This window comes from Gopherus evgoodei, chromosome 5 (genome assembly GCF_007399415.2).
Source record: "Gopherus evgoodei ecotype Sinaloan lineage chromosome 5, rGopEvg1_v1.p, whole genome shotgun sequence".
NCBI lineage: Eukaryota > Metazoa > Chordata > Testudines > Testudinidae > Gopherus > Gopherus evgoodei.
Window position 1 is genome coordinate 81061583 of NC_044326.1, and position 13177 is coordinate 81074759.

Consider the following 13177-nt stretch of genomic DNA (forward strand, 5'->3'; position numbering starts at 1 on the left):
ACTGCTACACCAGACACTCCCTCTGACAATTATTTACATATTTTAGCCCAGCACATAAAAAAATATTCACGTTTGGAACTTACCTTCAAACATTTATTCACCTAGGCCATATGCCCCAAGTGACGTTTGATGGAAAATCAGAGAGAAAGCACCAGCCTGGAAATCTCAAAACTTTCATAAGGGATGAATGGAAAAAAACCCAGACTCATTTTTAAAGTTGTGGTTTGCTGAATCTTTAATTTCTTGTCATCCAACAAGAATAATGCTAATGGTGTTGAAGTGCACTTTTGGGAATGGATAATTTGGTTATCAAATGCCTTATTTACCCTTCAGCCTTTAATTCAATTTCATACAAACCCATTTATTGTATTACATACTAGTAGTTTACTCTGAAAATTATTCCTTAAATAGACACCGAGATAGTCTTTTAACTTATTTTTTTTCCATGTATAACTATATAAAATATAGCCCTGATCCTACAGTTTGCTCTGAGTGGAGAGACCTCTGCACCCATATGGAGTCTAACTGAACAATTATTTTATAGTGTCTCTAAAAGGTGACATAATACTTCCAGGATGGTGGTTACAGAACTAGTAAGTCAACATTGCCTCTGTTGTTCATGTGTGGCCAGATCCTCATAGTGTAAATTGATACATCTCTATTAACTTCAATGGTGCATCTCTATTAACTTCAATGGACCTATGCTGCTTTACCCTAAACGAGGAGCTGACCACCACAGAGAACTAATGATTTGTGTGGTAAGATAGCCATAGGGCAACAGATATCCAGAGTGTCAGGATATTTCTGACTATTGGCCATGACATGTTTACACAAGTTATCTACTATTATAATTTAATTGTGGAATCTCACATTCCTTACTTTTGACCTTAAAGTTCCTCCTGTGCTGCTGATAAATTGGGCAGTCCAGTTCCTCCTTTGATTAGGTCACTAGCTAGTTGTGATACTTCTCAGGTGATACCTGCACATTCAATATCCTCTGCCACTGTTTTCTGCTAGTTCTTCCTAGCCTTCTCTTTCCTCCTTCAGGTACCAATTCAATGTCCCCCATCTTCCATAGGGTGTAAATGCCCCAACCACCTGAGATTTCTTTCTTTGATAATATTTTCTAATATGTCCTGCTCTGTCAGCTTCCTTACTCTCTCTTGTTTTGCCTTTCCATTAAATGTGTAGTACTTTCCTCAGCTATCTGTAATGGGCAGCTTCTAATCTTTTTTTTTTTTTTTTTTTTTTGGTTAGCTCTTGTCATTGGCCAAGTCCCTGCTCCATATAACGGTGTGCTCAGTACAGTTGGCAAAGTATAATCTGGCCTCTACTTTGATGTGGAGACCTTTGTTTGACCAGAGGTTATTTATCCTTCCAAAAGTGGTGTGTGTTTTTCCTAATCTTCTATGAATATTTTTATCACAGCCACCTTCAAATGTCATCACATTCACCATATAGCAGAACTCTTCTACCGGTTTGATTTCTTTTTAATCGATGTGCACCTTTGTATCTATCAACCACTTTCCTACCTTCGTAATCTTGGTTTTCTTTTCATTTACCTTCAATCCAATTTTTGTTGCTTCTTGTTCTACCTCTGATGTGAGGGCAATCGTTCCTTTCCACATCATACTTAGTAAAGCAAAGACAAGGTCATGTAACTCATCTCCACTAACCCATTTTACACTATCCATGATGTCTTTTGTTGCCCACTTCCTCACCCAATCTATTGCTAATGCAAAGACCATAACCAATCAAGTTAAAGAAGCTAGCAGAGGCCTCAGACAGGGAAAAGCTCCTGTGGTTGACAGAATTCAAGCACATATACGAAAGGTGGGAGGCAAAATTCTGATGTATAGAAAACCCAGCTAAAACATGGGTGAAAAACAAATGCCATAAGACTGGAAAAATGGTATCATCACGGCATTGCCAAAAAACCTGATTGTACTCAGTGGGCAAACCAGAGAGCTATTGCATGGCTGTCAGTCCCATACAGCATTTTGACTGCCATCATGCTGATCAGAATGAAGGTAGTGGATGAAATAGTATCAGAAGAACAGGCTGGGTTCTGTCCAGTTAGATCATGTTGTGAACAGTTGTTCACTCTTCAACAAGTCATAAAAAAGCTGCTGTTTGTCAAAAAAGTTGATAAAGTAGATTAAGATTGGTTAAGAAAGCATTTGACTGTGTCCACAGAGAGACCGTGTGGAAAATGGCTTGACTGTATACCAGCCACGTTGATCAACATAATAGGGCATTTACATGATGGAAGTAGATACAACAGTAAGATTGGATACAGAGCTGGGGGCATGGCTGGATGCCGTTACTGGAATTAGATAAGAGGTGTTATCACCAGTCGTCTTTGTATTAGGAAACTTATATTATCAATTTGATTTGTTTTAACAACATTCCATTAACATCTTAAATGATTGCAAAGAACACTTCTGTAATATTTGTCTATCCTGAAGACACTTTGGAATACAGTACACCCTGATATTAAGCAAACCTGACAAAACACATCAGAAGAATGTTTTAACTAATATTCTTGATCTAGATGAAACCCTTTTAATACACACAGAAACCTACAGAACCACAAAAATAAAAAAATAATAACTGGTTCTGCCTTCTCCAAAAGCTGGTGTCAGATGGAATTTCCTGGGCTGTCTTGTGAACAGGCCACTCCTGGCTTTCCCAGAAATTCAGTTATTCGGTTAGTCTACCTCCTCTCCTCTGGGCAGGTATGACTTTTCTCTAGCTCCAGGGAGGTTTGGTCTAAATCTTCTATTATTCTGGGTGTATCTAGTCCAGATTTCTGCCACCTCCCCTCCTGCCATACACAGAACTTGTCCTTAGGACAGCATTTAATCTGAGCTAGGTGATGGCAGGGAAGCTGCAACATAAGCCTAAAGCCATCTTTGCAGGCTCCCCATTGCAGTTCTGAGCTAAGCATAGATTAGTCATATGGGAAAATCTGGCCTTAGAGGAGTTCGATTTCCAGTGAATCTTGTCTATTTAACATGTAGAAGGACAGAGGTTGTGGAACGGGCTAATTTAAAGTTATTTTCTGGGATAGTATAGTACAGTACTGTAGCATGGGGAAAATATATTACTTAGCTGTTTGTGGATTTGCCTTTGTTCTTAAATTCATATCATAAAACAATGAGTTGAAACATTTTTTAGTGAAATTTTGTATTCAAAACTAAGATTTTGCTGAACTGTTATTGTATTCGTTTGGATGTTATATTCAGCATCAGAGTTCACTGGACATTCAGCTAATGAAGTGGTTTTGGGGACAGTCTAATAATTTCCATCTGAAGACTTTTTCTGATCTTTTTATTCTGATGAATAGTTTTCTTTTCCAAGAGCTGACTCTGTCACAGAGACCCCCTTGAAATTGTCGCTTGATATGCTGAAATTACCTCTGAGCCCATTTTCCCTGCCAGCTTGGGACTTCCAGAACCCTGCCTTGTTGAGCCAGACATGCTAGCCTGCTGCAACACAGGCCCAAAGTCCAGGCCACGTCCCCAAAGCTGCAGGCTTTAAATGAAAACAGCTCTGCAGGTTACCTGACTCCAGAACCCAGACACCTAGCTCCCAATGGGATCCAAATCCCAAATAAGTCTATTTTATTCTGAATAAAGCTTATACAGGGTAAACTCATAAATTGTCTGCCCTCTATAACACTGATAGAGAGAGATGCACAGCTTTTTGCTCCCCCAGGTATTAATCACTTACTCTGGGTTTACTAATAAACAAAGGTGATTTTATTAACTATAAAATGTAGGATTTTAAGTGGTTCCAAGTAATAACAGACAGAACAAAGTAAGTTACCAGCAAAATAAGCAAAAACACGTAAGTCTAGGCCTAATACAGTAAGAAACTGATTACAGGTAATATCTTGCCCTCAGAGATGTTCCAATAAGCTTCTTTCACAGACTAGACTTCTTCCTAGTCTGGGCCCAATACTTTCCCCTGGTACAGTCCTTGTTAGTTCCACAGACATTTTAGGTGAAAAGCAGGGGTTTTCTCATGACTGGCAGCCCTCTCTGTCCTGCTCCACCCCCTTTTATAGCTTGGCACAAGGCAAAAATCTTTTGTCTTTGTTGTCTGGAAAAAGTACCAGATAAAAGATGGATTCCAGTCTCAGGTGACATGATCACATGTCCCTGTGAGATCTCATTCTTCATTACCCATGGGCTTGAGCACAGGTACACAGGAAGGCTTGTAGGTAAATAAACCATTTACAACCAATTGTTCTAGTCAATGGGATCCATCAAGATTCTAAACCACCATTAATGGCCCACACTTTGCATAACTATAATAGTCTCTCAGAGTTATACTTCATATTTCTAGCTTCAGATACAAGAATGATACATGCATACAAATAGGATGAACACACTCAATAGATTATAAGATTTGTAATGATACCTTACAAGGGACCTTTTGCATAAAGCATATTTCAGTTATATCATAAAGCATATGGTGTGCAACATCACACTGACTGTGGAATAACTTTTAATATTCAGCTGTTTAACTGAAATTCTTTACCTCAGATATTGTCTCCTTATATTTTAATAGTCTCATTGCAGAGGGAAATCATGAAATACTGATAATATAGATATGGCAATTTTCAGCAGAATATAATCAGTGTATGTAACTTTCAACTTTAATAGTATTGTTGATATGAAATGAATTTGGAATTCTCGGTTCAGTTCCCAGTAAGTAAGTAGCCACATCATAACTATTGCCAAAACTGGCACTAACTGGCTATCTTGTTTGAAATCTCCACAGAGAGGCCAAAAGGCTGAACAGACATAGAAAGCAAGATACCCTGTTGCCATCATTTGAATCTCCTTCAGATCAATATTAAGGCCCATTGGTAGTCTAGTCAGGTTTAGTCTGAATACTTTAAAATGTTTGTACCACTCCATTACTATATATTATTTAATCTTTAGAGACCAACCTTGGAGTCCCTACTCAATTCTTATCAGAAACCTCCTTAAGATGTCAGCGGTGCTGCCTGAGGAATAAGTAAAGGATTGCAGGAATTGGCCCAAAATTAGTAAAACAAATTTGTTGTTTGTTTTTGTGTGTCATAGATAATATTTGCTTCTTATAAGCTTATTAAATTTTTTTATAATGGTTATGTTATGATGAAAAAAACAGTATAAGATACACAAATATGATAGACCTGATTCTACCATTTTCACTCAGGCAAGACTGACCTTCAAGCAATAGCCATGCTTGAGTAAGAACTACACAATCAGGCCCCCAAACATAACTCTGCATGGTAAATTTGTCATTGTCAGGTGTCAGTTTTCTGATCTCACTCTCACTAGTATTGAGTTCAATTGAATTATTCCTGATTTACAGTGTGACAAGGAATCTATCCTCCCTTTCCGTAAGCTCTCTGAGTAAAGAATGCAGACTTGTTCTGAGAGACAAAAATTCTGGCATCTTACTCGGGCAAAATTCCTACTGAAGTCAGTGGGAAAGCTGCAGGATTTTGTTCCACGAGGCCTGTTCTTATCAGTCTGAGTTGTGTAAGTCATATGAATAAGATTGACATGATGTATAGGATTATACCATGTGGTCCTGATTCCACAAATATTTAAGCATGTGTGTAACTTTACTCACAAGGAAAGGATGACAGCTCATGTTTGTAATATGCCAGTTATATATTTGCACAGAATACACTTTTAATAAGAAAATGGGGTTGGGGGGAACTTGTGAGAATTTTCATCTTTTTTCCAATCAAGGTTTTACAGTCAGCTCCAATTTTTAATAGTAATTTTACAAGAACTTACTGTGAACAGGCAGAATCCAGTTTGGGACAATGGAAAACTGCATCTGAAAGAATGTAAATAGACAATTGTGTTGTAATGGACATGAAAGTTCCATCAACCCACCCTACTATTGATCTAAATACACATTGCGATCTGTTTTCTCTGTTAAGATAAGTCAGACTCCTTATTTTTTACTTTCCTAAGCTTAAAATGAAGAGGTGTCTGATAAAATGTATAATGGCTTGTAGGTTTTATAGGCTGTGACAGAAATCTAGTGTATTCTCCAGAGACAGGAGCTTTTCAAAGCAATACAGTAAGCAGTTTTCTCCAAGACTATCCACATCTAAACTTATTACTTCTTTTATCAAGGAAAGTGAATAGAGCAAGAAAGGACTAAAAAACCTGTATAGTCTGAATTACTCAGTTTGGCACAAAAAGGGGCTTCTCTGATGCAATCAACTGATAGTGTTTGCATATCTCGCATTCATATCCCTATGGTCAGGGCCTGAGGATGCAGTAACTGCATCTCATATACTTTCTAGAATGCAAAGGGAAAAGAGGAATAGTTAAGAGTAGAAAGATACTGTACTTTGGTTAATCTTCGGTAGTCTTGATTTATATATACATAGTGTATTCAGCATAATATACACATTTTTTCATAGTGTACATACTGTTCTGGGGTTCTGCAGTTATCTAATAAGCAGAAAACATATAGTAACCCAAAGCTACAGTTCCAAAGCCACAATCCAAATAATGGCTCCTTTTGCTCACACACATTAAGAGGAGGGGGCAGAGTAGCTACTGCCTCACCCAATGTGCACTCAAGGTATGAATAATACAGCTACTTGCATTCCCCGCACGCATATGGAGGCCAAATAGCACGACTGGCAAAAACTCATGTCTCAGGGCTTATCTATTGCAGCTAGGTCCTGGTTTTGCTCTTTATTGGCTTGTCCATGTGACTAGTACTGGGTGGTGTGCATTATGCACCTCTTTTAAATATGTAGCAGCTGTGCACCCACATAGCATTATACCTGCCTTGGGTCCTATAGAAACATAATGTTTGCAGCTACCACTACTCTGTTGTTTCATCTCCTCATCCACTGCTCTCAGTGCACCAGAAGCTGTGAAACAATAAATCCTTTAAGCAGTAAGGGACAGGGAGCAGACCTGTAAACACTGAATAAAGGAAAAACAGCATGTTATGCTTAATTGAAGACTGTAATGTAATACATATGCCAAAAGGGCTGAGTTAAGAGTGCAGAACTTTGGCATTTTCTTGTTTGAGTGCTGAGGTTTGCAACTTCAGAGTTCTTTTAACATTATATAGTTCTCCTGCAAACACTGAGTATATAATGTATATATGCCTATAATTATGCAGTGATAAATAATTAAATGAAAACAAACTATTCTGGCAACATCATTATCCACAAGAGAAGAGTTTAAGTGCCATATATGTATATTCATTTATTCTGTTTTTTATAAGCTCTCAGAATGTTTCTCTATTTTACTGTTTACATTCCTAATGTGTGTAATTATTAATGAGATGTCAGAAAAATACTCATACTTGGCACTTTTATTGTACCTTTCATCTAAGGAGAGGTGCAAGTTACTATTGCTTTCATGGTACATTCCCTGGTAGCCATAGATGTTGGCCAAAGTATAAAGACTTTGCCATGTGAAATAGTTAAAAGTCAAAGTATGTGGCACTGACATACTCCTCCGGTCACAACCCTTGCAGTACCTTTACTATAGCTCTAGATAGCGTTTAATCAATTAATCAAAATGTGAGGGCTAACACTTATTTTTTATTTGACACGATATGAGGAGACAAGGCTGAAAGATGGTATGCCAGTGTTTGGGATCTCTTCCTTTCCTCTCCAACCTGAGAAAAAATGAGTTGTTTACTTTTAGAGTGTTGGCGAGAGAGAAAAAACAAAACAAAATCCCAAACCCTAGAATTGCTGTAACTATCTGACCAGGATATTTTAAATCTTTCTCTGAAAGATTAAGCTCAAAGATTTAGATCTACCCCAATGTTTGAGTGCAAAGTGAAAGTGAAGACTAGGATTTTCCAAGGCTAAGGGAATTAGGTGCCCCGTATCCAGTGAGGGCCAATGCAGGTTGGTGCTTAACACTCGTAGGCCCTGCTGAAAATGCTATCCTAGAATTGTGGAATGCTATTAAATGCTTGACCAAAATACTGGGTGAAATTTAAGGCAAGTGTTATGCAGGAGATCAGACTAGAAAACCATAATGATGCCTCTTGACTTTAAAGTCTGTAAATTTACTCATGCTGACTTTTGGAGGCATCTAAAACAAAAAACTGATTTAGAACAATAGTTCCAATTTCTTTTGTGAAACTGAATATTAAGAGCAAAGATAAATGTTTTCAAACATGATGGGGGGAGAGTTGTAAAAAATGACATCATCCTTGTCTGCACGGAGTTGCACTGTTTTGTTTATTAACCAATTGAACTAGGAAAAGCATATTCTGAATAAAAGAGCTTCACATAATGATTTGCACAAAAATAACTTAAGGTATGAAATGAAATCAATTTAGTTATTTCAGTTCCAGTCTGTGGGTAGATGAGCACTACAGCGTGATTATTTTTTGTTAAAATCAAGTTAGCTAACTGGTGCAAAAGGCTGTGTAGATACTTGTTTTAGTTAAAACTAGACTTATTTTTGTTTAGCTTCATATTAGGAAATGCCTTACGGAAAACTGAAATAAACCTTTCAAAGTGAAAAGAGTGTCCGCTGAGGGTTTTGTGCTGGTTTAACTAAAACCATTTAACCTACAGCACAAAGTATGTAAAATTTGCTCTGTTGGATCAGGACCTGAATATAGAATTCTTTCATAATGTTTTACAGAGTGGCTTTTCTAACTATAACCAAGTATTTAACTAGTTATTGGTGGTTGTAATCCATGATTATGAATGAAAATGACACTAGGTCAATCTTATTTCAAGTCTAACTGTCACAAGATTAAAGGTATCATACAAATCTATTGAGCTCTTTGTGATTACAGAGTGCTCCAGAAACCACAGCACTTTCCTTCCTCTCACCTTGCTGTATTTACACTCATAGAATTCTATAAGTAAGACACTTTTATAAGTAAGTACTAATGCACAAAATGGGGTGTGGTTTCTATCAGATAATCATAACTGTAGGGCACTACATAGCATCAGGCATAATCCTGCGCTTCTCATCCCCTGTGGGGGTGATTATCCCATGACAACCACACATTCTGGTGGTGGGTTGTTTTTTTTTTAATTCCTTTACTCTTCTGGAATTTAATTTTGGTTTTGCAAGTGCATCTGGTGTGTGTATATAAAAAAGGTTCTGATGACCACAGATTACTATTTATATTGTACCGTAAAACAGTTTCCACATGGTGAGATTCATAAATATTGCTACTGCTTGGCACTGCTAAGGAACACAACAGAATGCTTTATCTCATCTCAAATAGCTTTATAGTAGTGACATGTTTGCAGCTGTAATACAAAGGCACATACTTCAGAGACTGCTAACATTTGGGAATTTCCAAATAGCTAAAAGCTAACTCAGTCTCCTTCATTAATTTCTTGTCCTTCTGCTTAACTCTATTACCAGTAGGTCAGGTTAATTTCTCATCTAATGGGAAGTAAGTGGAATGTAAATGAGTTATGCTTTCATAATTTTAGTATATTGACTGCCTCTAAGCCTGATATTTGTATTGCAATTCTAAAGGGAACGTTAAAGATACTGATTTTGTTCCTTTTTATTTAATGCCAATCCAACTGTTTCAGATATCTGTATGCTCGTCTGGAGAAAGCAAAACTAAATGAATTCAACCCAAGTTAATTGAATAACTGGAAGGTATTGCTAAAGATTAATGGAAGCTGCAAATGAGATTATCTTGAGACGTCATTTAAGCTACCTCAGAAAAGAGTGTGAGTTTCCACATGCCTCTGCATGTAACTAATAAATATTTCCTAATTGGAAAGTAAATTACTTAATGTGCTTCCTGACAGTGTTTTCATAATGTCAGACTACATCATGATTTTCCTTTGAAGGATCTTTCCTAAAGGGAGTTGTTGCATTCATATCAATTTGAACTAATCCCTACATGTCGTGCTCTATTTACTGCACTCTTGAGGAACCATAAAATATATAACTTCATACCGATATGGAGCCAACTCCTGGTCACCTTATTCTTGTGAACAGACTTATTGCATTCATTTGTTGAAATAAAGAATTAGTATAAAACAATTATTGAAGAATAATTAATGTTCTGTTGTACTGCATATGCTTCTAATTGTGTAAACACCTTTCTTTCAACCAAAAGATACTATAATTGTAGGGTAGTTGCAAATTTAAAGTACTTTTCAAAATGTTGGCCCAAAGCATGTTGTCCAGACCTAATTCTCTGCTGTATTGTGGCTTGATAAACTTCACTTTATTAAAAACAATGTAGGATTATTAAAAAAAAATCTGATTTCTCTCCCCTCCCTTTAAAAAATGTTTTACCAGGAGCACAGGGTAAATAATTAAATAATCCTGCTATGCACTACAAGGAGAGAGGTGAGTTCTTGAATGGCTCTAGAAGCATCTCCAGGGAATATGTTATATAGTATCTTTAAATTGTGCTAATGGGTGGGGTAGGGGAGAAAGAACATTTATAAAGAGGTGTTTATCAGCTAGGAGTAATGAGATGAAACAGAGCAGGAAAAATGTAGGCTCTCTGGAAAATACTCCTTGCAATATACTCTTTTGGTTGTGAAAGTCTCCCAAGGGAAGTGGTGGAAGCCCCACTGAGTATCTTTTAATACAAAACTGTAAGACTATGTTAGAGAGAACGTGTCTGTACTGGCAGGAGGATAGACAACATAACCTAATGAGAATTTGCATCTCTGCTGTCATTTCTGTAAATGAGTTAAAAATATTGGCATACTATAGCTAATGCTTTTACCTGTGTCCACACAAATGTCCCCACCATTCTCAACAGCTGCCACCTGGTATCCCAGTTTGCAAGAACAGATCACCCATCCATCAGTCACATGTTAGCAGTTGATATAGTCAGACTTGATATTCCACAGGGGTTTACTAGGATGAAAATAAGAAGATTTTAGAAAACCACATATTGGTCACAACAATGATAGTTCAGCAATCTCTTGGTACTTTCAAACTTAGCTATGTGGAGTGCAGCATTCTTTTGTTACCCAGTCCCCCTGCTTAGGCTGTACCTACAGAACCAATCTGTACCTACAGAATTGACTAGCTTGTGAGGAATTTTAGTCCCTTCTAAAAATAACCCCCCCAATTTTGTTTCAGTCTAATCTGTCCATATAAAGGCTTGTTCAGTTTTTGTTTTGTTTTTAAATCTTTCTTAGCTTTTGGCCTCAGTCATGAGGCATAAGTACCATGGTTTAATTACGCATTATGAGTATTATTTCTATTGAATCAGTTTTTAAAAGTTCTCAGAAAAGATATAGCAGAAATCGAGTGGGTTCAGAGAATGTCAATGAAAAGACTGCATGGATAAATTTCCACATAAAGAGAGATTGAAAAGACTGGGACTGTTTATCTTAGAGAAGCACATAAAAGAGGACATGATAATGGTATACAAAATGGATGTACAGTGAGGAATAGCAAACACTGCTATTCACTATTTTCCAATAGTAGGGGGACATCAATGAAAGTGAAAAGCAATACATTTAGTCTCCTAGTCAGTTAGTGCACTGCTGCAAGTAAACACAGTGGGTTGTTGCAATCATCAGAGGACACAGCCTTGAAGAGCTTCTTTGGCTAAGTGAACGTGGATATAATAAAAAGAGGATTCACTGGGCCAAATTCACCCTGGGATAAACTACACTGACTTCAGTGTGGAGATAAATTCAGCCTAGAGCTCTCTCTGCATCTCTTTAATTGTGAAATGACAGCTCTCATCTAGCTAGTCAGCCTTTTCCACAGCATTTTCTTCGTGCATGTGTTTTCGTTCTGAGCATGTCTCATTTACACCAGTATAAACTCACCGATCTTGGCTACCTTTCATATAGAAAGATTGGGAGGAGCTCTTATATTTTGGTCCCTGTTAATTGGATGACAGGTTTGTTGCTAAAGTGGTGGAGTCAGCAGTCCATGGACACAATGTGGAAAAACATTTTGCTCTGAAATTCAGATTAGGCTCTCAGCATGTGAACCATAGAAGCCTTCTGATGGTCTATTTCCAAAACCCATAAATCATATTTTGTTTTAAATTGAAATCTTAGTAGAAAAGCAACATATTTCTTTGTAGCCCGCAAGAGATCAACGTAAAGAAATGTTTCTAGTCTTGCTGCTAAATAAGTAGTGCTAACCTTGTGGCTGAGCCACAGAAATATTGCATAGCTTGGCAGCATCTGTAAAAGTGGCAGAATTTTCAAGACTTTTGGAAAATAAGTTAGTGAAACAATTCACATCAACACCAAAGTTTCAAATGAATAGCTTCTGAGTAGATGTCTATGAGGACTTGAAACAAAGTAGCTACTTTGATAAACTGAGTAAAGAAACTACAAACTATTTTTTAAATCTGTAATCCTGCAGAACTTGTGTTAAAAGAACACATTGGCATGTTTAGTATAAAGCAGTTTTATATTTTAGAATTTCTAATAACAGCTCTTTCACATTTCACTTAACTATTGAAAGTATGAAAACTGTAACTATCCAATGCAGTTTACTAAGGATGCTTGAAGATAGCTGTATGATTAAAAAAGTGAATCAGGAGTGCCTACACTTTTACTTTCCCAGTTTTTTAATACTATCTACTCAAAAATATAGTGCAGTGACCTTCAGCAGTAGTCAAGCAAAATACATTTTTAAGTGCTTGGAATGTACAATAGTCAGATGTTATGATCTGTTGATATAAAGACACCGTTAAACGTTTGTTAGAGTGCAGTTTTGATTAAGCTGAGATGTGTATTGCTTTTGGGTCACTTTTTATGACAGCCTTATGGAGTGTTAGAGTAGGGGAGAGGGATAGCTTAGTGGTTTTGAGCATTGGCCTTCTAAACCCAGGGTTGTGAGCTCAATCCTTGAGGAGTCCATTTAAGGATCTGGGGCAAAAATCTGCCTACAGATTGGTTGTGCTTTGAGCAGGGGTTGGACTAGATGACCTCCTGAGTCCCTTCCAACCCTGGTATGCTGTAATTCTATATTATGATAGGGCCCTATCAATTCACAGCTGTGAAAAACACCTCAGAGTCACCCAACTTTCATGCAGTAAATAAGCACCCCAACTTTCACAATAAGCCAAATATCAGCTAATCCACATTTCAAAACAAACCAATCTCTAAGATTACCTCTATGTTGACTTATATTCACCCTGGGTTGTGCAGTCTGGGACTGGTTTGGACTGGTGTGCACCCCTG

The 13177-nt window shown here is 37.3% G+C and overlaps 1 long non-coding RNA gene across 1 annotated transcript; it reads right to left on the reverse strand.

Annotated features, from left to right (window-relative positions):
* Positions 1–5807: 5807 nt before the first annotated feature.
* LOC115652163 lies at positions 5808–10861 on the reverse strand. The gene is made up of 3 exons (XR_004000567.1): positions 10741–10861; positions 6207–6324; positions 5808–5850 (listed from the first exon to the last, which is right to left on the reverse strand). It is a non-coding gene; the product is annotated as an uncharacterized LOC115652163 (long non-coding RNA).
* Positions 10862–13177: the final 2316 nt, after the last annotated feature.